Here is a 23,417-nt window from a genome sequence, read left to right as displayed (position 1 = left end):
AGAAGGGTACACCAAACAGTGACTTTCTCCTTCTGGCCTCAGAAATCTTCAGCACAAATGAGAGCTCAAAGCCAGCCTTGGCCATAATTAATGTTCCCAATGCCAATGCCTGATTCACTGTTGTCAGGTGCCATCAGATTCCCAGGTCTTTCTCCCATGGAGCCACTGGGAAGGTTCAAATTGCCAACCTTATGGTTAGCAGCCAAGTGCTTAACAATTGTGCCACCAGGGCTCCTTACCTGAATCACTAGGAACTGTAAAGAGATGAATAAATGGACACGTGACCACCAGTGACAAAGGATAAAGTGGAACTGGCAGAACCATGTGCTTTGCTAATGCTATTATCCACGAAACCTGGAATCCTCAACTCTCTGGCAAGCTGTTTCTTTTCTAGAAAAAGTAATTAATGAAAGAATAGTTAAGGAAAGTGATCCACGGAGAAGGAGGATGGTGGTTGAGGGAATGTGAGCTGGCAGAGCTAACAACCTGATAGGGTACAGGAAAAAGGCAATCAGACCTGGTTCCATTCTGGACAACACACCTCAGGAAGGTCCAACAACCCCTTCCTGGTCCTAGGAAAATCACACGTCGTACAAAGAAGTCTCTAATAATGCCTGAGATATTTCAATGCACATAATGAATTCCATCCTATCACCCAAAACCTAATGGTTTTCTCTTCACAATTACTGACTAGCATGGTGTCTATGAGTTGAATCAATAGATGCTTTGGGAACTTTTCACAGGCAGGGCATCCCGTTGCAGTAACTTCGAGAGGCTGGAGAGACAAGAGTCCCTATGACTTGGCAAAGTCAGAGTAACAATGGCAGCCACTGCCCCTTCCTAACCCTGGAGTAGGGAGTGTGGCAGCCTTCAAACACATGTCTTCACAACTCATCAGCTCTGCTGCTTTTCACCACACACTCACTTCTGCATGCTGGACCATGATCAATCAATCACCAACTGCCAGAGACAAAAAAAAATGAGTGAATGCATTAGGCGAAAAGACCCACGACTTCAAGTACTAGGTCACTGCTCGAATGTATTTGTTAGAGCTGGCTAAGCACTTAAGAAATAGACCCAAACAAATATAATGTCTCAAGCTCTATAAAAGTTTACTTCTGGCTCCTGTACACATATCGGACAGGTGACAGGCCCGTCACTGTGGTGGGCTTTCTCAATGCAGTGATCCAGGTACCCAGGCTGACAGCAGTCTTGCCATCTCTAAACAATTTCTAAGATTGCTCTGGGGTAAGGCGGGGCCAAGATGGTGGAGTAGTTAGATGCTTCCAGCAATCCCTATTACAACAAAGACCAAAAAAAAAAAAAAAAAACAAGTGAAACGTTTATATATATGAGAAGGTAGGAGCCCTGAACATCACAGGCAAAGTTCAGAAATCAGACTGAGCTGAGCGGCAGGGGGAGGGAGAGATGGTTCAGAAGCGGCAAGGAGTTGCCAGACCTGACTCGGCAGGAACCAGCGCCACTCAGGCACAATTCCCCAGAACAACCACAGCAGAGCTGGTGGTAATGTACGGGATGCGGGTTCCTCAGGGAGAGACAGCAGGCCGCACAGTCTACTCACATCTCCCCAACCAGAGAAGAATAGCACTCTTGGCAAAAGCTAAGTACTTGCATTTATTTTACCACACAGCCAGCCTCCAAGCCGGCTTCAGTGGCTGTCGATTTCGCTGGGCCTGAGATAGGACCTGCTGCGTACTCTGAGCCATTCCCCTGGCCTTGGGAGAAAAGATAATGTGCCAGCTCCACTAAGCTGGGAGGCTCAGGACAGAAGCAGGTCCTGTTCAGGCAGACTTCGAACACCTTTAACTCCTGCAGAGACTTGTGTGGGCCCATTTCAGATTAGGCCCTTGTTGGTAGACTGCAAATGTATCTGCTCGAAATGTGATTACAACTGTTTCAGCTGTGTGGTGGAGAGGTAGGTTTTTGATGTTTGACACTGCTTTGCCTATTAAACAGGGTCCTCACCTACCCACATCAGGGGCCTGAGGACTGGTGGCTCCACCCACATCACCTAGCCAACCACAACAGGGGTCCAACTGGTGCCTACCAGTCCTTACAACTGAAAGCACTGGGTCCCCATGGTCCAGCTGCAGAACTGAACCACCTTTGCGTTCTAGGGAACAGGAACATACTTTCCTCACAGACACTCAGGGGACAGTTGACAACCCCCTGCCTTGTTCAGAGCATGACTCCCTGCTGCAACCAGATGCCTGTGGGTACACCAATCTCCCCTGTGCCTCAAAGACCAAGGATGCTCTGGGGAGTCCTCTCCTTTCAAGCCAGTTAGCAGTGGAAAACACAATGGAGGAGCTTGCATGGGAGTTATCTTGTTCAGTTTGTCTCTTTTCCCTAGAAATGGATCACAGTACTTCCTACTTCCACTCACATTATGCTGGCTAGAACTCAGCCACTAGTTGGCTAGAACTATCCACATGGACTGCTAGGCAGCCAGGAGTCTCTGTTGTACAAGGCTGAATCCAGCCCAATCAGGAAGAGAGCATTAGGTTTGTTGTTGTTGTTGTTAGGTGCCATCAGTTCTAACTCACAGACACCCTGTGTACAACAGAATGAAACACTGCCTGGTTCTGTGCCATCCTCACAATAGTTGCTATGTTAAAGCCCACTGTTTCAGTCACTGTGTCAATCCGTCTGATTGAGGGTTTTCCTCTTTTTGGGTGACCCTCTATTTTTCCGAGCATGATGTTCTTCACTGCCTGGACCCTCCTGATCACGCGTCCAAAGTACGTGACATGAAGTTTTGCTATCCTCACATCTAATGAGCGTCCTGGCTGCATAAGGTTTAGAGCAAGAAATTTTGGATAAGATACAAGCACTGCAACCCTGACTTAGTTACTTAACAACTCTGAGTCTTGATTTCCTCATCTGTAAAATACCCTGCCTTCCTCTGAGGGTCACTATTGTCAGTATTGTCAGGTGTTGGTGAACTGGTTCCAACTCATCGCGACCATATTAGGAGACTCAGAATGAGACAGAGCAGCAGTTCTCAGACTCCCTGTGCGTGCACATCACCTCAGCATCTTGGTAAAATGTAGATTCTAACTCAGGAGGACACGGTGAGGTCTGAGATTGTGCTTTTCTGGGAAGTTCCCAGGTGATGTCAATGCTGCTGGCCTCAGAGGAACAGAAGAGAGAGTAAAAAGGGATAGTTAGAGAATAGTTTTGTAAACCACAAAGTGATTTATAGAAATAAAGAATAATTTTCCTGGTCCTCACTTTAACTGATTATAAATGAATCCCCAACTAGCCAGCAGTTCTAGGATGTGTTTAGTATGAGCATCAGATAGAATTTGACAGTCACAGGGTTTGGAGAATAGGAAGAATTTAAGGAGTTACTATCCACCACCACCGCCCCCCCTGCTTATTTTTAAGACAAGAAATCAAATTCAGAGAAATCACTGATGCCCCAAAATCTCTCAGTAACTTAGTGGTGTGGTAGGACTAGAATGCAAACATTTGATTTTTTTTCTGTCATTAAATAAACTCAATGATAACCTTCTAAGGAAAAGGTACTTTTATGCTTCACTAAAGCTAGAACAAATATGATTCTGGTCCATACCCAAAAAGGTCCCAGAAGGTGAAATTCACCAAGAAAGGCCACTAGGGTACTAAATACAGGCAAGCTGTCACATGGTACACATCAAGGGATTTTTCAGGAAAATGATCTTCAAGATGCAGTGAGCCCTAACAAAGTTACGTCCCATGTATCCAAAATATCATGTAAACACAAATTTCCTTCTTTTTACTTTCTGGCAAAAATCAGAATTTTGTTTCCAATGTATACAAACTCTAGTCATTCCTATTCAGGGATAATTAGAAAAAGAGACAGCTTGGGGTAGCAAACAGAAAAAGGAAATAAATGAGTTCCCTGAAGAACAACAGTGGTTTCTGTGGCGAGCCATGAAGACAAAAAAATCTAAAGCTTTTTTTCTTTTTTGTATTCCTGACATGTAAATTATCCTGCATCTGAGATGATGGTGGGTCCTAGGTGCTTAGAGAAGAACATCAGATGTAGGATCACTGACATGAAAGACAAGAGTCAAAAACTCCCAAGTCATAAATCAGAAAGGCACAGAATATCTGGAAACCAAATCGCAGTTGTCATCTCCAACAAAGCAAAGTGAATTTGAACATGTCTTGGTGAAATCAGGTAGGAGTACAACTGGGCCAATGAGCAACATCATGATAAAAGGAGAAAAGGTTGAAGTTGTCAAGGATTTCATTTTACTTGGATCCACAATCAACAGCCATGGAAGCAGCAGTCAAGAAATCAAAAGATGCATTGCACTGGGTAAATCTGCTGCAAAGGACGTCTTCAAAGTGTTGAAGAGCAAAGATGTCACCCTTGAAGACTAAGGTGCGTCTGACCCAAGCCACGGTATTTTCTATCACATCATCTGCATGTGAAAGCTGGACAATGAATAAGACCAAAGAAGAACTGACGCCTTTGACTGGTGGTGTTGGCGAAGAATACTGAATATACCATGGACCGCCAAAAGAATGAACGAATCTGTCTTAGAAGAAGTACAGCCAGAATGCACCTTAGAAGCAAGGATGGCGAGACTGCATCTCACATACTTTGGAGATGTTGTCAGGAGGGATCAGTCCCTAGAGAAGGACATCATGCTTGAGAGTACAGGGTCAGCAGAAAATAGGTAGAACCTCAATGAGGTGGATTGACACAGTGGCTGAAACAATGAGCTCAAGCATAACAACGACTGTAAGGATGGCTAAGGACCAGGCAGTATTCCGTTCTGTTGTGCACAGGGTCGTTATGAGTCAGAACTAACTCAACAGCACCTAACAACAACAACTTATTGAGCAAGGAATGGTAAATGAAAATCAATACTTGCATGAAAAAAGCCAAACTCATTGCCGTCAAGTCGATTCTGACTCATAGCAACCCTACAGGACAGAGTAGAACTGCCCCATTGAGTATCCAAGGAGCGCATGGCAGATTCAAACTGCCAACCTCTTGGTTAGCAGCTGTAGCACTTAACCACTGTACCACCAGGGTTTCCAATACTCGCATATTCATTATTAATTTAAGATGAGTAAATATGAGTATCTTCATTTAGTGAGCAATTTTAAGTATTTTTAATAAAGATTAAAATACTACTAGGAATTTCCATACCCCACCTCACAACCCTCTTCCACCAGAAGGCCTTTGACTCCTCAATCAAGAATTCTCCCATGGGAGGCGGAGCCTAGATGGCGGACTAGGCAGACGCTACCTCGGATCCCTCTTACAACAAATACACGGAAAAACAAGTGAATCGATCACATACATAACAATCTACGAACCCTGAACAACAAACACAGATTTAGAGACGGAGAACGAACTAATACGGGGAAGCAGCAATTGTTTCCAGAGCCTGGAGCCAGCCTACCAGTCAGGTACGGCACAAGCACAGAGAGCTGCTCCACCCCCCTGAACTAACCCTGGGAGGGAGACAAGCCGGTTCGGCGGGTGGCGTGGGACGCAGCCAGTAGGAGAAGTCCCCGGGAGGCAGTGACTGGTCTTGGAGCAGGAAGAGCAGCATCCCAGCCGGGGAACCGTCTCTTCGGGATTTGGACTGGACACAGGTACGGCATAAACACGGAGAGCTGCTCCACCCCCCTGAACTAACCCCGGGAAGGGGCCCAGCCGGGTCGCGCGGGCAGCGTGGGACTCAGCCGATAAGAGAAGTCCTTGGGAGGCAGCGACTGGTATTGGAGCGGGGAGAACAGCGTCCCAGCCGGGACACTCGGTCACGGCACAAGCACGGGGACCTGCTCCACCCATCTGAACTAACCCCGGGAGGGGGCCAAACTGGTTCGCGGGGGTGGCACGGCCACGCAGCTGGAGGGACGAGAAGTCCCCGGGAGGCAGCGACTGATTTTGGAGTCGAGAGTGCACCGTCCCAGTAGGGGAGCCTTGACGCTGGGCGTGGGGCTGGAAGCGGAGGATCTGACCGTGACTCCAGCAGACCAGACCCCCCGGGGGCAATCTCCACACAGCCAGCACACATAGGCCACGCGCCCGCGGGAATCTCAGATATAATAGTCATTCCAAGCAAGACAAGCAACTCTGGCTATACTCTGAGGTGCTACTCTCCTATCTCTCTGTTCCCTCCCCCACCCTCCCCAGGCGGCTTCATTAACATCCAAATAGCCTGAGCCAGAGGGAGAACTCTGATAGGGATCTGACTGCATTTTTTTTTTAGCGGATTTTCTGGAAAAACTAGTTTCCCAGTGATGGCTCGCAGACAACAATCCATATCAAACCACTTAAAGAAGCAGACCGTGACAGCTTCTCCAACCCCCCAAACAAAAGAATGAAATTTTTTCCGAAATGAAGATACAATCCTGGAATTATCAGATACAGAATATAAAAGACTAATTTACAGAATGCTTAAAGATATCACAAATGAAATTAGGATAACTGCAGAAAAAGCCAAGGAACACACCGATAAAACTGTTGAAGAACTCAAAAAGATTATTCAAGAACATAGTGGAAAAATTAATAAGTTGCAAGAATCCAGAGAGACAACATGTAGAAATCCAAAAGATTAACAATAAAATTACAGAATTAGACAATGCAATAGGAAGTCAGAGGAGCAGACTCGAGCAATTAGAATGCAGACTGGGACATCTGGAGGACCAGGGAATCAACACCAACATAGCTGAAAAAAAATCAGAGAAAAGAATCAAAAAAAATGAAGAAACCCTAAGAATTACGTGGGACTCTATCAAGAAGGATAACCTGAGGATGATTGGAGTCCCAGAACAGGGAGGGGAGACAGAAAACACAGAGAAAATAGTTGAAGAAGTCCTGACAGAAAACTTCCCTGACATCATGAAAGACGAAAGGATATCTATCCAAGATGCTCATCGAACCCCATTTAAGATTGATCCCAAAAGAAAAACACCAAGACATATTATCATCAAACTCACCAAAACGAAAGATAAACAGAAAATTTTAAAAGCAGCCAGGGAGAAAAGAAAGGTTTCCTTTAAGGGAGAATCAATAAGAATAAGTTCAGACTACGCAGCAGAAACCATGCAGGCAAGAAGGGAATGGGACGACATATACAGAACACTGAAGGAGAAAAACTGCCAGCCAAGGATCATATATCCAGCAAAACTCTCTCTGAAATATGAAGGCGAAATTAAGATATTTACAGACAAACACAAGTTTAGAGAATTTGCAAAAACCAAACCAAAGCTACAAGAAATACTAAAGGATATTGTTTGGTCAGAGAACCAATAATATCAGATATCAGCACAACACAAGGTCACAAAACAGAACATCCTGATATCAACTCAAATAGGGAAATCACAAAAAAAAACAAATTAAGATTAATTTAAAAAAAATACACATAACAGGGAATCATGGAAGTCAATAGGTAAAAGATCACAATAATCAAAAAGAGGAACTAAATACAGGAGGCATTGAACTGCCATATGGAGAGTGATACAAGGCGATATAGAACAATACAAGTTAGGTTTTTACTTAGAAAAATAGGGGTAAATAATAAGGTAACCACAAAAAGGTATAACAACTCTATAACTCAAGATAAAAGCCAAGAAAAACGTAACGACTCAACTAACATAAAGTCAAACACTATGAAAATGAGGATCTCACAATTTACTAAGAAAAACGCCTCAGCACAAAAACGTATGTGGAAAAATGAAATTGTCAACAACACACATAAAAAGGCATCAAAATGACAACACTAAACACTTATTTATGTATAATTACCCTGAATGTAAATGGACTAAATGCACCAATAAAGAGACAGAGAGTCACAGACTGGATAAAGAAACACGATCCATTTATATGCTGCCTACAAGAGACACACCTTAGACTTAGAGACACAAACAAACTAAAACTCAAAGGATGGAAAAAGATATATCAAGCAAACAATAAGCAAAAAAGAAGAGGAGTAGCAATATTAATTTCTGACAAAATAGACTTTAGACTTAAATCCACCACAAAGGATAAAGAAGGATACTATATAACGATAAAAGGGACAATTGATCAGGAAGACATAACCATATTAAATATTTATGCACCCAATGACAGGGCTGCAAGATGCATAAATCAAATTTTAACAGAATTGAAAAGTGAGATAGATACCTCCACAATTATAGTAGGAGACTTCAACACACCACTTTCGGAGAAGGACAGGACATCCAGTAAGAAGCTCAATAGAGACACGGAAGACCTAATTACAACAATCAACCAACTTGACCTCATTGACTTATACAGAACTCTCCACCCAACTGCTGCAAAATATACTTTTTTTTCTAGTGCACATGGAACATTCTCTAGAATAGACCTCATATTAGGTCATAAAACAAACCTTTGCAGAGTCCAAAACATCGAAATACTACAAAGCATCTTCTCAGACCACAAGGCAATAAAACTAGAGATCAATAACAGAAAAACTAAGGAAAAGAAATCAAATACTTGGAAAATGAACAATACCCTTCTGAAAAAAGACTGGGTTATAGAAGACATCAACGAGGGAATAAGGAAATTCATAGAAAGCAACGAGAATGAAAATACTTCCTATCAAAACCTCTGGGACACAGCAAAAGCTGTGTTCAGAGGCCAATTTATATGGATAAATGCACACATACAAAAAGAAGAAAGAGCCAAAATCAGAGAACTGTCCCTACAACTTGAACAAATAGAAAGTGAGCAACAAAAGAATCCATCAGGCTCCAGAAGGAAACAAATAATAAAAATTAGAGCTGAACTAAATGAATTAGAGAACAGAAAAACAATTGAAAGAATTAACAAAGAGAAAAGCTGGTTCTTGGAAAAAATTAACAAAATTGATAAACCATTGGCTAGACTGACTAAAGCAATACAGGAAAGGAAACAACCCGAATAAGAAACGAGAAGGACCACATCACAACAGAACCAAATGAAATTAAAAGAATCACTTCAGATTGTTATGAAAAATTGTACTCTAACAAATTTGCAAACTTAGAAGAAATGGATGAATTCCTGGAAAAACACTACCTACCTAAACTAACACATTCAGAAGTAGAACAACTAAATAGACCCATAACAAAAAAAGAGATTGAAACGGTAATCAAAAAACTCCCAACAAAAAAAAGCCCTGGCCCGGACGGCTTCACTGCAGAGTTCTACCAAACTTTCAGAGAAGAGTTAACACCACTACTTCTGAAAGTATTTCAAAGCATAGAAAATGATGGAATCCTACCCAACTCATTCTATGAAGCCACCATCTCCCTGATACCAAAATCAGGTAAAGACATTACAAAAAAAGAAAATTATAGACCTATATCCCTCATGAACATAGATGCAAAAATCCTCAACAAAATTCTAGCCAATAGAATCCAACAACACATCAAAAAAATAATTCACCATGATCAAGTGGGATTTATACCAGGTATGCAAGGCTGGTTTAATATCAGAAAAACCATTAATGTAATCCATCACATAAATAAAACAAAAGACAAAAACCATGTGATCTTATCAATTGATGCAGAAAAGGCTTTTGACAAAGTCCAACACCCATTTATGATAAAAACTCTCACCAAAATAGGAATTGAAGGAAAATTCCTCAACATAATAAAGGGCATCTATGCAAAGCCAACAGCCAATATCACTCTAAATGGAGAGAACCTCAAAGCATTTCCCTTGAGAACAGGAACCAGACAAGGATGCCCTTTATCACCGCTCTTATTCAACATCGTGCTGGAAGTCCTAGCCAGGGCAATTAGGCTAGACAAAGAAATAAAAGGGATCCGGATTGGCAAGGAAGAAGTAAAGTTATCACTATTTGCAGATGACATGATTATATACACAGAAAACCCTAAGGAATCCTCCAGAAAACTACTGAAACTAATAGAAGAGTTTGGAAGAGTCTCAGGTTATAAAATAAACATACAAAAATCACTTGGATTCCTCTACATCAACAAAAGGAACACCGAAGAGGAAATAACCAAATCAATACCTTTCACAGTAGCCCCCAAGAAGATAAGATACTTAGGAATAAATCTTACCAAGGATGTAAAAGACCTATACAAAGAAAACTACAAAGCTTTACTACAAGAAATTCAAAAGGACATACTTAAGTGGAAAAACATACCTTGCTCATGGATAGGAAGACTTAACATAGTAAAAATGTCTATTCTACCAAAAGCCATCTATACATTTAACGCACTTCCGATCCAAATTCCAATGTCATATTTTAAGGGGATAGAGAAACAAATCACCAATTTCATATGGAAGGGAAAGAAGCCCCGGATAAGCAAAGCACTACTGAAAAAGAAGAAGAAAGTGGGAGGCCTCACTTCACCTGACTTCAGAACCTATTACACAGCCACAGTAGTCAAAACAGCCTGGTACTGGTACAACAACAGGCACATAGACCAATGGAACAGAATTGAGAACCCAGACATAGATCCATCCACGTATGAGCAGCTGATATTTGACAAAGGAGCAGTGTCAATTAATTGGGGAAAAGATAGCCTTTTTAACAAATGGTGCTGGCATAACTGGATATCCATTTGCAAAAAAATGAAACAGGACCCATACCTCACACCATGCACAAAAACTAACTCCAAGTGGATCAAAGACCTAAACATAAAGACTTAAACGATAAAGATCATGGAAGAAAAAATTGGGACAACCCTAGGAGCCCTAATACAAGGTATAAACAGAATACAAAACATTACCAAAAATGATGAAGAGAAACCTGATAATTGGGAGCTCCTAAAAATCAAACACCTATGCTCATCTAAAGACTTCTCCAAAAGAGTAAAAAGACCACCTACAGATTGGGAAAGAATTTTCAGCTATGACATCTCCAACCAGCGCCTGATCTCTAAAATCTACATGATTCTGTCAAAACTCAACCACAAAAAGACAAACAACCCAATCAAGAAGTGGGCAAAGGAGATGAACACACATTTCACTAAAGAAGCTATTCAGGCAGCCAACAGATACACGAGAAAATACTCTCGATCATTAGCCATTAGAGAAATGCAAATTAAAACCACGATGAGATTCCATCTCACACCAGCAAGGCTGGCATTAATCCAAAAAACACAAAATAATAAATGTTGGAGAGACTGCGGAGAGATTGGAACTCTCATACACTGCTGGTGGGAATGTAAAATGGTACAACCACTTTGGAAATGTATCTGGCGTTATCTTAAACAGTTAGAAATAGAACTACCATACAACCCAGAAATCCCACTCCTCGGAATATACCCTAGAGATACAAGAGCCTTCATACAAACAGATATATGCACACCCATGTTTATTGCAGCTCTGTTTACAATAGCATAAAGTTGGAAGCAACCAAGGTGTCCATCAACTGATGAATGAGTAAATAAATTGTGGTATATTCACACAATGGAATACTACGCATCGATAAAGAACAGTGACGAATCTCTGAAACATTTCATAACATGGAGGAACCTGGAAGCCATTATGCTGAGCGAAATTAGTCAGAGGCAAAAGGACAAATATTGTATAAGACCACTATTATAAGATCTTGAGAAATAGTAAACCTGAGAAGAACACATACTTTTGTGGTTACGAGGGGGGGAGGGAGGGAGGGTGGGAGAGGGTTTTTTATTGATTAATCAGTAGATAAGAACTGCTTTAGGTGAAGGGAAAGACAACACTCAATACATGGAAGGTCAGCTCAATTGGACTGGACCAAAAGCAGAGAAGTTTCCGGGATAAAATGAATGCTTCAAAGGTCAGCGGAGCAAGCACGGGGGTCTGGGGAACATGGTTTGCGGGGACTTCTAAGTCAATTGGCAAAATAATTCTAGTATGAAATCATTCTGCATCCCACTTTGAAATGTGGCGTCTGGGGTCTTAAATGCTAACAAGCGGCCATCTAAGATGCATCAATTGGTCTCAACCCACCTGGAGCAAAGGAAAATGAAGAACACCAAGGCCACACGACAACTAAGAGCCCAAGAGACAGAAAGGGCCACATGAACCAGAGACCTACATCATCCTGAGACCAGAAGAACTAGTTGGTGCCCGGCCACAATCGATGACTGCCCTGACAGAGAGCACAGCAGAGGACCCCTGAGGGAGCAGGAGATCAGTGGGATACAGACCCCAAATTCTCATAAAAAGACCAGACTTAATGGTCTGACTGAGACTAGAGGAATCCCGGCGGCCATGCTCCCCAGACCTTCTGTTGGCACAGGACAGGAACCATCCCCGAAGACAACTCATCAGACATGAAAGGGACTGGTCAGCGGGTGGGAGAGAGACGCTGATGAAGAGTGAGCTAATTATATCAGGTGGACACTGGAGATTGTGTTGGCAACTCTTGTCTGGAGGGGGGATGGGAGGATATAGAGAGAGGGAAGCCGGCAAAATTGTCAAGAAAGGAGAGACTGAAAGGGCTGACTCAAGAGGGGGAGAGCAAGTGGGAGTAGGGAGTGAGAAGTATGTAAACTTATATGTGACAGACTGATTGGATTTGTAAACGTTCACTTGAAGCTTAATAAAAGTTATTAAAAAAAAAAAAATTCTCCCATGCTGGGGGTTTTCCAGAATCTACTGCAGACTGGAGCGTTATTAGTCTTCTTTGTACCGTTGGCTTCTCTGGCAGTCTGTTGAAGCCAAGGGCTCCCTCCTCAGAATGATGTGTTAAACGCAGGATGAAACACATAGCATTAAAAAGGAAGCCATGTGGAGAAATTAGAATCCTGGTGCGTTGCTGGTGGACTGTAAAACGGCGGTCACTGTGGAAAACAGTTTGACAGTTTCTCAAAACGTTCAACATGGAATTACCATATGACCCAGCAATTCCACTCCTAGGTATATACCCAAAATATCTGAAAGCAGGCACTCAAACAGATACTTGCAGACAAATTTTCAAGGCAGCATTATTCACAACAGCCAAAAGACAGAAACAACCCAAGTGTCCACCAACGGATGATAAACAGAACCTGGAACATACACATGATGGACTATTATTATTCGGCCATTAGGAAAAATGACGTTCAGATACATGCTACCACATGGATGACCCCTGAAAATATTAGCCCTTAGGGAGTTCATGAACTTCAATTTAAGAACAAGTGACTGGGGAAGGACTCTTCTGGGATGGTCAAAGTTTTTTCTTACAGGAAACAGACAGTGCGCAGAAAAGTTTTAAAAACCCAAAGATGCACAGAAAAATCCTGCTCGGGATCAGTCAGGGAAGAAAAGAATGAGCTGCAAAGAGAAGTCTAACCTTGACTTTCTCCCCAAACCCAACGCTATTCATGACGTGCCTTTAAAATCCTACATTAAGGAATTACCCAGAGAATTTGCTTGGCCCCAGCCCTGCAGACAAAACATGTTTTATGTCCTGATGGCAGGTGAAGGGAGGCAGCACTGAGAACTGGAAGATCCAGATGAGATCCAAGCTTCAGTCTTAGTCCCCTTGTTTTCTGCCATTAACTAGCCCTGTTAGCTTGGTCAGGTCACCTAGTTTCTGAATTGAAACTTCCTGGCTATAAAATGAAAAGTTTGAATTAAACCATCTCTGGAATTCTTTCTAGCTATGACTTTGTGATTCTAAGATAATGCATAACTATCTGGAAGAAATGTTAACGAGTCAAAAGCCCGAAGCCACCATCCTGGGCACAGCTAGCTGCTGGGCTCTGGGGGCACCTTCCTTCTGGACTTGGAGAGTCCTTCCCAAGAAGGTTACACACTTCCCTGAGGTTCCGTAGCCAGACTGCCTTCCCTGGAGCTGCAATGGAGGAGCCTCAGTCAGATCTGAGCATTGAGCTCCCTCTGAGTCAAGAGACATTTTCATACTTGGGGAAACTCCTTTCTGAGAAGCTGGTTCTATCCCCCTCACTGTCCCCAGCAGCGGAGGCAGTAGTCAATCTGCTACTCCCAGAAGATGCTGCAGACTGGCTAGAAAGCCAAGCTGGGGCTCAAGGAATATCAGAAGCCCCTACACTAGCCACCTCCTGGACGCTGTCATCCTCTGTCTCTTCTCAGAAGACCTACCCAGCACCTATCATTTCTGTCTGGGCTTCTTGCATTCTGGGACAGCCAAGTCCGTCACCTACACGTACTCCCCTGAACTTAACATGCTGTTTTGCCAGCTGGCAAAGGCCTGTCCAGTGCAGCCATGGGTCACCTCAACACCCCCGCCCAGCACCTGTGTTCACACCATGGCCATCTACCAGACGTCAGCATATGATGGAGGTCGTGAAGCACTGCCCCCACCTTGAGTGCCGCTCTGACTATAGCGATTGCTTGGACCCTCCTCAGCACCTCATGCAGTGGGAGGAAACCTGCATGCTGAGTATTTGGAGGACACCATCACTCTATGACATAGTGTGGGGTGCCCTAGGAGCCACCAGAGGTCGGTTCTGACTACCACCATCCACTTCAACTTCATGTGTAACAGCTCCTGCATGGGGCGCATGAACCCATTCTCACCATTATGACAATGGAAGACTCCAATGGTAATCCGCTGGGACACAACAGTTTCAAGGTGCATATTTGTACCTGTCCTGGGAGACACAGATGTACAGAGGAAGACAATTTCCATAAGAAGTGGGAGCCTTGCCCTGAGCCACCCTCTGGGAGGATCACTAAGCAAACACTGCCCACCAGCACCAGCTCCTCTACGAAGCCAAAGAAGAAGCCACTGGATGAAAAATACTTCACCCTTCAGATCCATGGGCATGAATGTTTCAAGATGTTCCTAAAGCTCAATGAGGCCTTGGAGCTGAAGGATGCCCAGGCTGGGAAGCAGCCAGAGGGGAGCAGGGCTCAATCCAGCCTTCCCAAGTCTAAGAAAAGGCAATCTACCTCCCGCCATAAAAAACTAATGTTCAAGAGAGAGCAGCCTGACTCAGACTGACGTCCTTCACTTCCTGTCCCCCATTTACACACCCTGCCCCTGCCTTCCTTCCCTACCATTTTGAAATTCACATGCTTGAATCCCTGCTTCATACAGGTGTGCCTCCAAAACACTCAGGAACTTTTCACTTACCTTGGTCTGGGCCTCCACTAAAGATGTTGGCCTACACTGGTGTTTTGGGGGGCATGAGGGCAGCTGGGACAATCCAGCTTAGATTTTAAGGTTTTTACTATAAAAAATGCTTGGGAGAGAGAGGATAGCATTCCTGCACGTAAGAATTAGATTTTAAAACCAGTCATAGAACTGGCCATACCTGGGTTGGAAGCCTAGGTCACCAGCAGACTAGCCAGGGAAACTATCTCAAGGTGTTTCACTCCTCCTGACAGCAATGTGCATGTCTGTGAAATGCTGACACCCACCACCTACCTCGTGGGGTTTGACATGAGGTTAATGAAATGATGTGTGTAGGACTCAAAGATCCCAGAGGGCTGCAAGTCACCAGGCTGCTGACCTTAAAACCGTCTTAGATTACATGGTATCTGGGACTTGGCCTCTGGGGAGTGCTGGTCCCCCTGTCCCTGTTGGTTGATGGATTGACTGGGCAGCTGCTTAAGGGAAGGGAGTTTCCAAGTCCCTTTTCTGCTGACCTAGCCACGTCCTGTCTAGCCTCCAGGTAAACCTCAGCACCTAAAAGGAAACCTCGCCCCATCCCACCCCCTGGAGGATTCCAGCTTTTCCGTGGGATCTGCACCCACCACCATGTCTTACTGCCCCCAATGCTCAGAGTCTAAGTTCTTTGCACTCTGGAAGGCACGTTTGCATTCTCACCTGTATCCCTTCTCCTCGCCCCTTTGTATATCCCATTTTTATACCTGTTTCTTATTTTACAATAAAACTTTGCTATCAAAATAAATATTAATGAGACTTTAAATTTCTTCTCACCCTATGTCATGGATTGTATTGTCACCCCAAAATTGTATTATGTGTACCAACTTGGTTAGGCCAGGATTCCCAGTGTTCTGTGATTGTCCTCCATTTTGTGATTGTAATTTTATGTTAAAGACGGGTAGGGTGGGATTGTAACACCCTTCCCAGGTCACCTCCCTGAGCCAATGTAAAGGGAGTTTCCCTGGGATCTGGCCTGCACCACCTTTTATGTCTCAAGAGATAAAAAGGAAAGGGAAGGAAGCAGAGAGTTGGGGACCTCATACCACCAAGAAAGCAGCACCAGGAGCAGACCTCATCATTTGGATCTGAGGTTCCTGTGCTGAGATGCTCCCAGACCAAGGGAAGACAGATGCATCACAAGGACCTTCCTTCAGGGCCCACAGAGAAAGAAAGCCTTCCCCTGAAACCACCGCCCTGACTTTGGGCTTCTAGTCTACTGGACTGAGAGAGAATAAACTTCTCTTTGTTAAAGCCATCCACTTGTGGTGTTTGTTATAGCAGCACTACATGACTAAGACTCCCTACACTCACAGTAGGAAAATGCCTTCTAAATGAGAATTTTTCAGAGGCTTCAGAAATACCTACACAAATCACGTAGTCAGACAATTTCAGGCTTGGAAGGAATCTTAAGCAACACTTGCCACTTCACCAATCCCAGAGAACAGGCGAGAAAACTGAGGTTCAGAAAAGTGAAGAGAGCTGGGGTCACATAAAGAGGCAATGTTAATAAGCTGCTGTGACTATTGCTATTTAGTACTAGCAGGATCTTTTCCCCAACAATTTTTATATGTACAATTCAGTGACATTGATTACATTGAAAATGTTGTACAACCATTACCACTATCCTTTTCCAAATTATCCCACCACCATTAACAGGAACTCAGTGGCCCCTAAGCACTGACTTCCCCTTTACTCTTCCCTCCCACCCCGGCAATCACTAATAAGCTCTGGTCTCTATAAAAAAAAAAATCGGCCTATTTCATGTAAGACGGATCAAACAGTATCTCTCTGTGACTGACTTATTTTGCTCAGCATGATGTTTTCCAGGTTCGTCCACCTTATAGCATGTATCAGGATTTCATGGCTGAATAATAGCCCATTGTTATGTATATTCCATTTTCTTTATCCATTCATCTCTTAATGGACATTTTTCTTGTTTTCAAGTTTGGGCTATTGTGAGTTGGGCTGCAATAAACACTGGTATACAGGTTGCTGTTTGCATCCCTGCTTTCAGTTCTTTGGGCCACATGCTTAGGACTGGGACTGCTGGGTCATATGTTCTACATTTAACTTATCTGAGGAACCACCAAACTTTTCCACAGCGACTATGGCATCTTGCATTCCCACCAGCAATGAACAAGGGTTCCAAGTTCTCCACATCCTTGCCAACACCTCTTCTTTTCCTCTTTTTTTTAATTATACCCATTCTAGTGGGGGTGAGGTGGTATGGCATTGTGGGTTTGATTTTTTTTAATGACTAATAATGTTGAGCTAGCACCAGGAGAATTTTACGATTTGTCATTGGTAATAAAAGAAAGCTCATCAGTTCATTTGAAGAGAGACAGAAATAAACCTCCAATAAGCTGAGCATAGAATACGAACTGCAAGAGGAAGCAGGTGGCTGGGGTACTGGCACCAAAGGCAGTGTACTCTACCTGGGTCAGGGTCAAAGCTGAGGGCCTCATTATACACCGTAACCTCCCCATCAATGGCAACAGCACCCATCTCCCTCAAACGTCATGTCTACAAAAATCCATTTCAAACAACAGCCACCTAGTTATTTCCAAAGAGAGAATGGATGAATGACCCTGGCTCCTAAGGTCAATAAAACCAATGTCCAAGTTTTCGGTTGTGAATAAAATCTCAAAAGGACAGAATTTAAGAAAATCCATACTTCTTAGGAAGTTTCAAGTTTTAGAAGAAACTGATTTGAGAATAACTTTGACCTGCCTTCTGTGTCAGCCCTGAAATATAGTGGCTAATTAACCAACAGTATTTTTACTAATACTCTCATCCCTACCTTCAGGGTATGTGATTATTGAATACTGATCCAATAATGTATATTTCCAGAATCCCACCCATGTGTGTAGACTAGCTTTTAAAAAAAAAAAAAAGCTTTACAAGGAAAGAATTAGAAACTATGAAGTGATGGGGAATTTTGATTGAATTATGATTTCAACTTCACATTCAATTAACCAATTTATTCAAAGTGCTTTCAAACCCTGTATTACGATGCTTAATTAGTAGGTTACATTCTGCCTTCTCCCCCACTACACACACACAACCAGCAAAGTAACCACAACCATCCAACCTTCCAGACGACCTGCCAGTCACAATGGAGGCTCCTGTGGAGGTTATGCATCTCAGATTGTAGCTTATGCTTGTAATGTGCTCTAGAAACCTTATAGAAAAAGTTTGGCTTTCACAATTATTTTCTTTGAGCTTCTCTTTGACTGAGATCTCACAAAGCCTCTCAAGATCTTCTAGACTAGAGGCTACACACTGCTGGTTTGCCAGCTCTATTATTTCATCTCCTCCAGGAATTCCCAGAGACAGCAGTGCCACCTGCTGGTAGGGAGGGCACAATCTGCTTTCTGGAAAAATTTTTTTTTTTTTTTTTTTTTTATGGGTGACAGGAATGGCAGCCTAGATTTCTGTCTTTGGGAGCCTTTCTTTTCTAGTCCACATTGTAAGCATAAGCTACAACCTGAGATGTGTAACCTCCACAGGAGCCTCCACTGTGACTGGCAGGTCGTCTGGAAGCCATGTAAAGCAAAGCCAGGCTGGCCAACAATGAGGCACTTCTGCCTGGAAATGCCTCCTCAATGCTGCAAATGCAAGAGCCTCACTGAATTCAACATTTCCTGGCTCTCCTTTTCCCCCACTGCTTCAGTATCAGATAATAGCACTCCCAGCCCCGACCTGTGGCTATGCTATCTAGCTCTGTCTCACATCCTAAGGAAGGTGCTCAGACCCCTCTCAATGTGAAGGCTCTCACATGTACACAATGTGACACAGATCCTTCTCAAGGGACACTACTCCTTAGGCATGCAGGTCGGACTCTAATCTCTTTCATTCACTCTCCATCCTCCCGGTGCCTAACCCAAGGGACAGAAACAACAGAAAGGAAATGATTTTGTTGTTTTGAAAGTAACAGTAACGAGTTTTCATTGATTCAGACAATAAAACCTTGTGCTATAGGTCACTGATACATGTTGCGTCCCTCAAGATGAACTAAGCCTGCCAATCTTCCTGGTTTCCCTTCCTTAAACTGATCAGTATTTTTCCACCTTTTCAAAGCCCCTTCTGTAGGCTGAACGTAAGAACTGCATGCCCTTTGTGTAGTTTTCACAGGCAGTCCCCAGTTACAAACGTGCCACTAACGTGCAACCTGTAGTTACAAACCAATCCCCGTAAAGCCTATTTACATTAAAAATTTGAGGTGTATACAATGGTTCGTAATAATAAACTGGCGCTACTTTGGGAAGTGCATTAGAACACTGTTATTATTACCATATTATCACGTTAAAGATATTTTAGTGTAGCTGGAAATGATTCTTTAATGTTTATGTATAGAAAAGGAACACTACATCCTAAGACAAACATTTGATTAACTGACGTTAGATACCAACCGTACCTAACTGTTCTGACTTACGTACAAATTCAACTTAAAGACAGATTTAGGAGCGGAACTCGTTCGTAATCCAGGAACCGCCTGCATGACAAAAATGACATTTTTTTTTTCTTTAGACCTGAAAGCATATAGTTTTTCAAGTTATACCACCTCTCTCAACCTTCAGAATTCCTTCCCCCACCATCACCAATACCAACTTAAAACTTTTAGGCAAAGTTTTAAGTTATTCCCAATAATTTGCTTTGTGTTCCAACCACTAACTAACAACCTGTATTTCACTTTACTAGGAACAGTTGTTATGTTCCCAGAGACCTTAAGCTTCACAGCAACTTCTTTTACTTTCATGCACCTCAGAGTTCTCTGCTCCCTAACAAATCTAAGTGCTCCCTCTTCAATTTTTTTTTTTTTTTTTTGTGACTTGTCAAGCTAATTGGTTTCCTATCAAGTGTAGACATTTTGTCAGGATGCAGGGGCGGATTAAGCAGTAAGCAAGGTACTCACGGGATTACATTAAGCGAGCTGTGCAACAGGCTTAATTGTGTTTGCTTACCAATCAGTAGGGCACAATTTCATGGGGGTTTCATCACCACTTTCATGTGGTGAAAAACAGGTAAAATTTTGACTACAGACTAGTAAGTAGGCACAAGTAACCCCATGTGTACCTTGCTTAGTGGATAATCCATCTCTGGAGTATGTCTTAGATGTTTGAAAATCATACTGTTTCCTAAAGAAACCAATCTGTAGCAAGAAGAGGAATAAAAGGGCTTTGAAAAGGTATCAGGATGTCTCCAAGGAATCAGGTAAATAAACACCTTTGTTAATCTCATGCCAGAATAAATTCTAAGTCGATTACACTGCAACTCCAGAATACAGGAAAATTAACAAAGTAGTTAACCAGGGGAAAACTGAAGGGACTTTTTATGTTTCACTGTAAGGATGTACAGTATGCCCTTCCTATTGCATGTCTGAGGAAATGGAGGAGAGAGGTAGGCGATACCCTGCAGTTTTAATCTGCTCTGAAACTCCTGCACACACCTCCCCTTTTCAAAGTGTGGTTTACAAGAGAGATTCCCTCCCCACACATCCCTCTTCTGCCAGCCAAATGGTCTTCTTCAAACACACCCTTTTCAAAGAACTGAGGAAGTCTGAAGAGGCTTAATTTAGACCCTGAGTTCCTCTCCCTACAGCCCATTAATAAGCAGAAAACAAGTAATTACGCGCTTCAACAGCCCCCGAAAAACCTCAGTTTACAGCGACCTCCTCCCGCCCCCCCCCCCCCCCAAAAACACACACACAAAATCTGTCTTCTTGAAGAAGAATCTCAGTGTGCTGACCTGGTCCACAGTTCACTGCACGCATTTCTTTCCTCACAATTTACCAGTCACCAATTGAGCGTCTCATTTAGACCTGCTCCGCCAGCGCCCAGCTGCTTAGAACATTTTTACCCCTGTAACCAATCTCTGGGCCCTTCAGCCCACTCAGAGCGCCCAGCTGCGGGGAACCTGGGCCCCTCAGCCCACTCAGAGCGCCCACCTGCGGGGAACCTGGGCCCTTCAGCCCACTCAGAGCGCCCAGCTGCGGGGAACCTGGGCCCTTCAACCCACTCAGAGCGCCCACCTGCGGGGAACCTGGGCCCTTCAGCCCACTCAGAGCGCCCAGCTGCGGGGAACCTGGGCCCTTCAGCCCACTCAGAGCGCCCAGCTGCGGGGAACCTGGGCCCTTCAGCCCACTCAGAGCGCCCAGCTGCGGGGAACCTGGGCCCTTCAGCCCGCTCAGAGCGCCCAGCTGCGGGGAACCTGGGCCCTTCAGCCCGCTCAGAGCGCCCACCTGCGGGGAACCTGGGCCCTTCAGCCCGCTCAGAGCGCCCACCTGCGGGGAACCTGGGCCCTTCAGCCCGCTCAGAGCGCCCAACTGCGGGGAACCTGGGCCCTTCAGCCCACTCAGAGCGCCCACCTGCGGGGAACCTGGGCCCAGGGCTCGCCTGCAGGTCCAGCGGGCAGAGAAGCTTCTCAGGGCGGCACTCGGGCTCGGTCCCCCGGTCACGCCGCCCCCACCCCGCCCGCACCGGGGCAGAGAGCGCTTCTGCACAGCTGCGCCTGCAGTTCGGCGTCGCTCACAGCCCCGGGATCAGTGCGGGTCCCCAGGCTTCAGAGGTTCGCGTCCCAAGGCCTGGGCCACTTTAACGGGACACTCCATTTCTTCCTTCATTTTCCCGCTGCATTAATGCCACCTTCTGCTGGGCCACATCCCGGGTCCGCGCCTGGAACGCCCCCACCTCACCACCAGCGCCCTTTACCTGCCAGCATCCCTCTGGGCGGGAAACAAAGGCGGGGGCGACGCTGCCAGGTGGGCAACTCCCCTCGGGCGGCCCGGTCTCCGCGGTGGGGAGGATGTAGAGACGCGTAACAGGGTACGAAAGGGAAACCGAGGCACCGAGGGGTGGCTGAGCCTGGGTCTGCGGCCACCTCAGAAGCGAGGCTCCCTGAGGGTAGTTAACCCCAGACTATCCCCGCCACGCCCCGCCCTGCGATCCCGCTCGCCGGACCGGCGAAGGTGCGATAGGACCCGCAGCCCCACGGTGTCGCTCACCTCAGGAGAAACGCTCTGGCTCCCTCCGACGGCGCGAGGAAAGCCCCGCCGCTCGCGCACGCGCACTAGCGCTCTCGCGCCTTCGCCCCTCTGGTCCCCGCCCGAGCCCCTCCGACCAGGCTCTGGCCCGCCCCAGCCCTGTCCGTCAGCGTCCGCGACAGCCAATCCGCTCGCACGGGAGGCCCAGCGCCGGTCACGTGGCCACAGCAGCCAATCACCAAATTGCCCTCAGCATCACAGGCTCCTAGGTCCCTGGGGGCTCCTTTACTACCTGTGGAGAGGGTGCTGGGCTTGCACAAAAGACTGAGTCTCTGTGTTGGGGGACTGAGAAGCGCTCGATTGATCATTTGCTACATCTGTTAGTTTCTAAAATCCTAATATGAATAGTCATCACCTGGGTATCTTGTTAAAATGCAGATTCTGATCCAGTAAGTTTGGGGTAGGGACCTGAGAGTCCACCTTTCTAACTAGCTCCCAGGTGGTGGTGATGCTGCTCCTGGTCCCAGGACCACCCTTGAGGAGCAAGATTTTAAGGAAATCTGTCAGGAAGCGTCGGTTTTGCACCTTCCCATGTTATTTTCACGTTTTGAGACCTCTTCCTCCAGTGATGCAGAGCATTCCAGTGACTGACTGAGCACTGGGTGTCCTGGTGACGCTCATAGTTTGGGCACCGGCTGAGGGACAAAAACCCGCTAACCAAACCCACTGCTATGGTGTCCATTTGGACTCATAGACCCTACAGGACAGAGTAGAACTGCCCCATAGGGTTTCCAAGGCTGTAAATCTTTAGGGAAGCAGACTGCTTTGTCCCAGGAGCATCTGGTGGATCGGAACCCCTGACCTTCCACCACTCTGCTGTGTTTAATTCCCGCACCACCCACCCTTAGGCTAAGGGTCAACAACCTATGCCAACTTGGGGTTGGAGTGTGGAAAGTAGAAATGGAGACTGTATGATCCTTGGAAATGACAGGACTGTTTGTTCTAAAATAGTGGGCATGTGTTTCTGAGCGGCAGCTGTGCCAGACTCTGGCATAAAGTGCCCCCTACTTTGTGGAATTTACAGCCTGTTATAGAACTCCAAGGGCAAGTTCAGGAAGGGAGCTTGGAGTACAGGAAAAAGATGCAGGTATCTGATGTTTGCAGTCTAAGCTAGAGTGGTTGTAATCTAACCTGCCTTAGAAGTCTTAAAAAATTTTCCAGATACTCTTCTGTAATTCCAGAGTCAGGACGTCAAGAAGCCCATTGCCTCCGCCATCTCTCAAACTTGACCTGAACTTAGTGTACAGACTGTGCATCTAGAAGCTTTGTTGTTCAGCATAGCCAAGCTCTTATTA

At 44.9% G+C, this 23,417-nt stretch overlaps 1 protein-coding gene and 1 pseudogene across 1 annotated transcript in view; both read left to right on the top strand.

The window, feature by feature from the left end:
* The window catches only part of LOC126068340 (uncharacterized), a 250,172-nt gene that overhangs the window by 56,071 nt on the left and 170,684 nt on the right, over positions 1–23,417 (top strand). The gene's annotated exons all lie outside the window — the stretch shown is intronic.
* LOC126068331 (cellular tumor antigen p53-like) lies at positions 13,787–14,912 on the top strand (annotated as a pseudogene).

Source organism: Elephas maximus, chromosome 27 (genome assembly GCF_024166365.1).
Source record: "Elephas maximus indicus isolate mEleMax1 chromosome 27, mEleMax1 primary haplotype, whole genome shotgun sequence".
NCBI lineage: Eukaryota > Metazoa > Chordata > Mammalia > Proboscidea > Elephantidae > Elephas > Elephas maximus.
The sequence above is the reverse complement of the archived record's forward strand: the minus strand, read 5'-3'. Positions and strand labels throughout refer to the sequence as shown.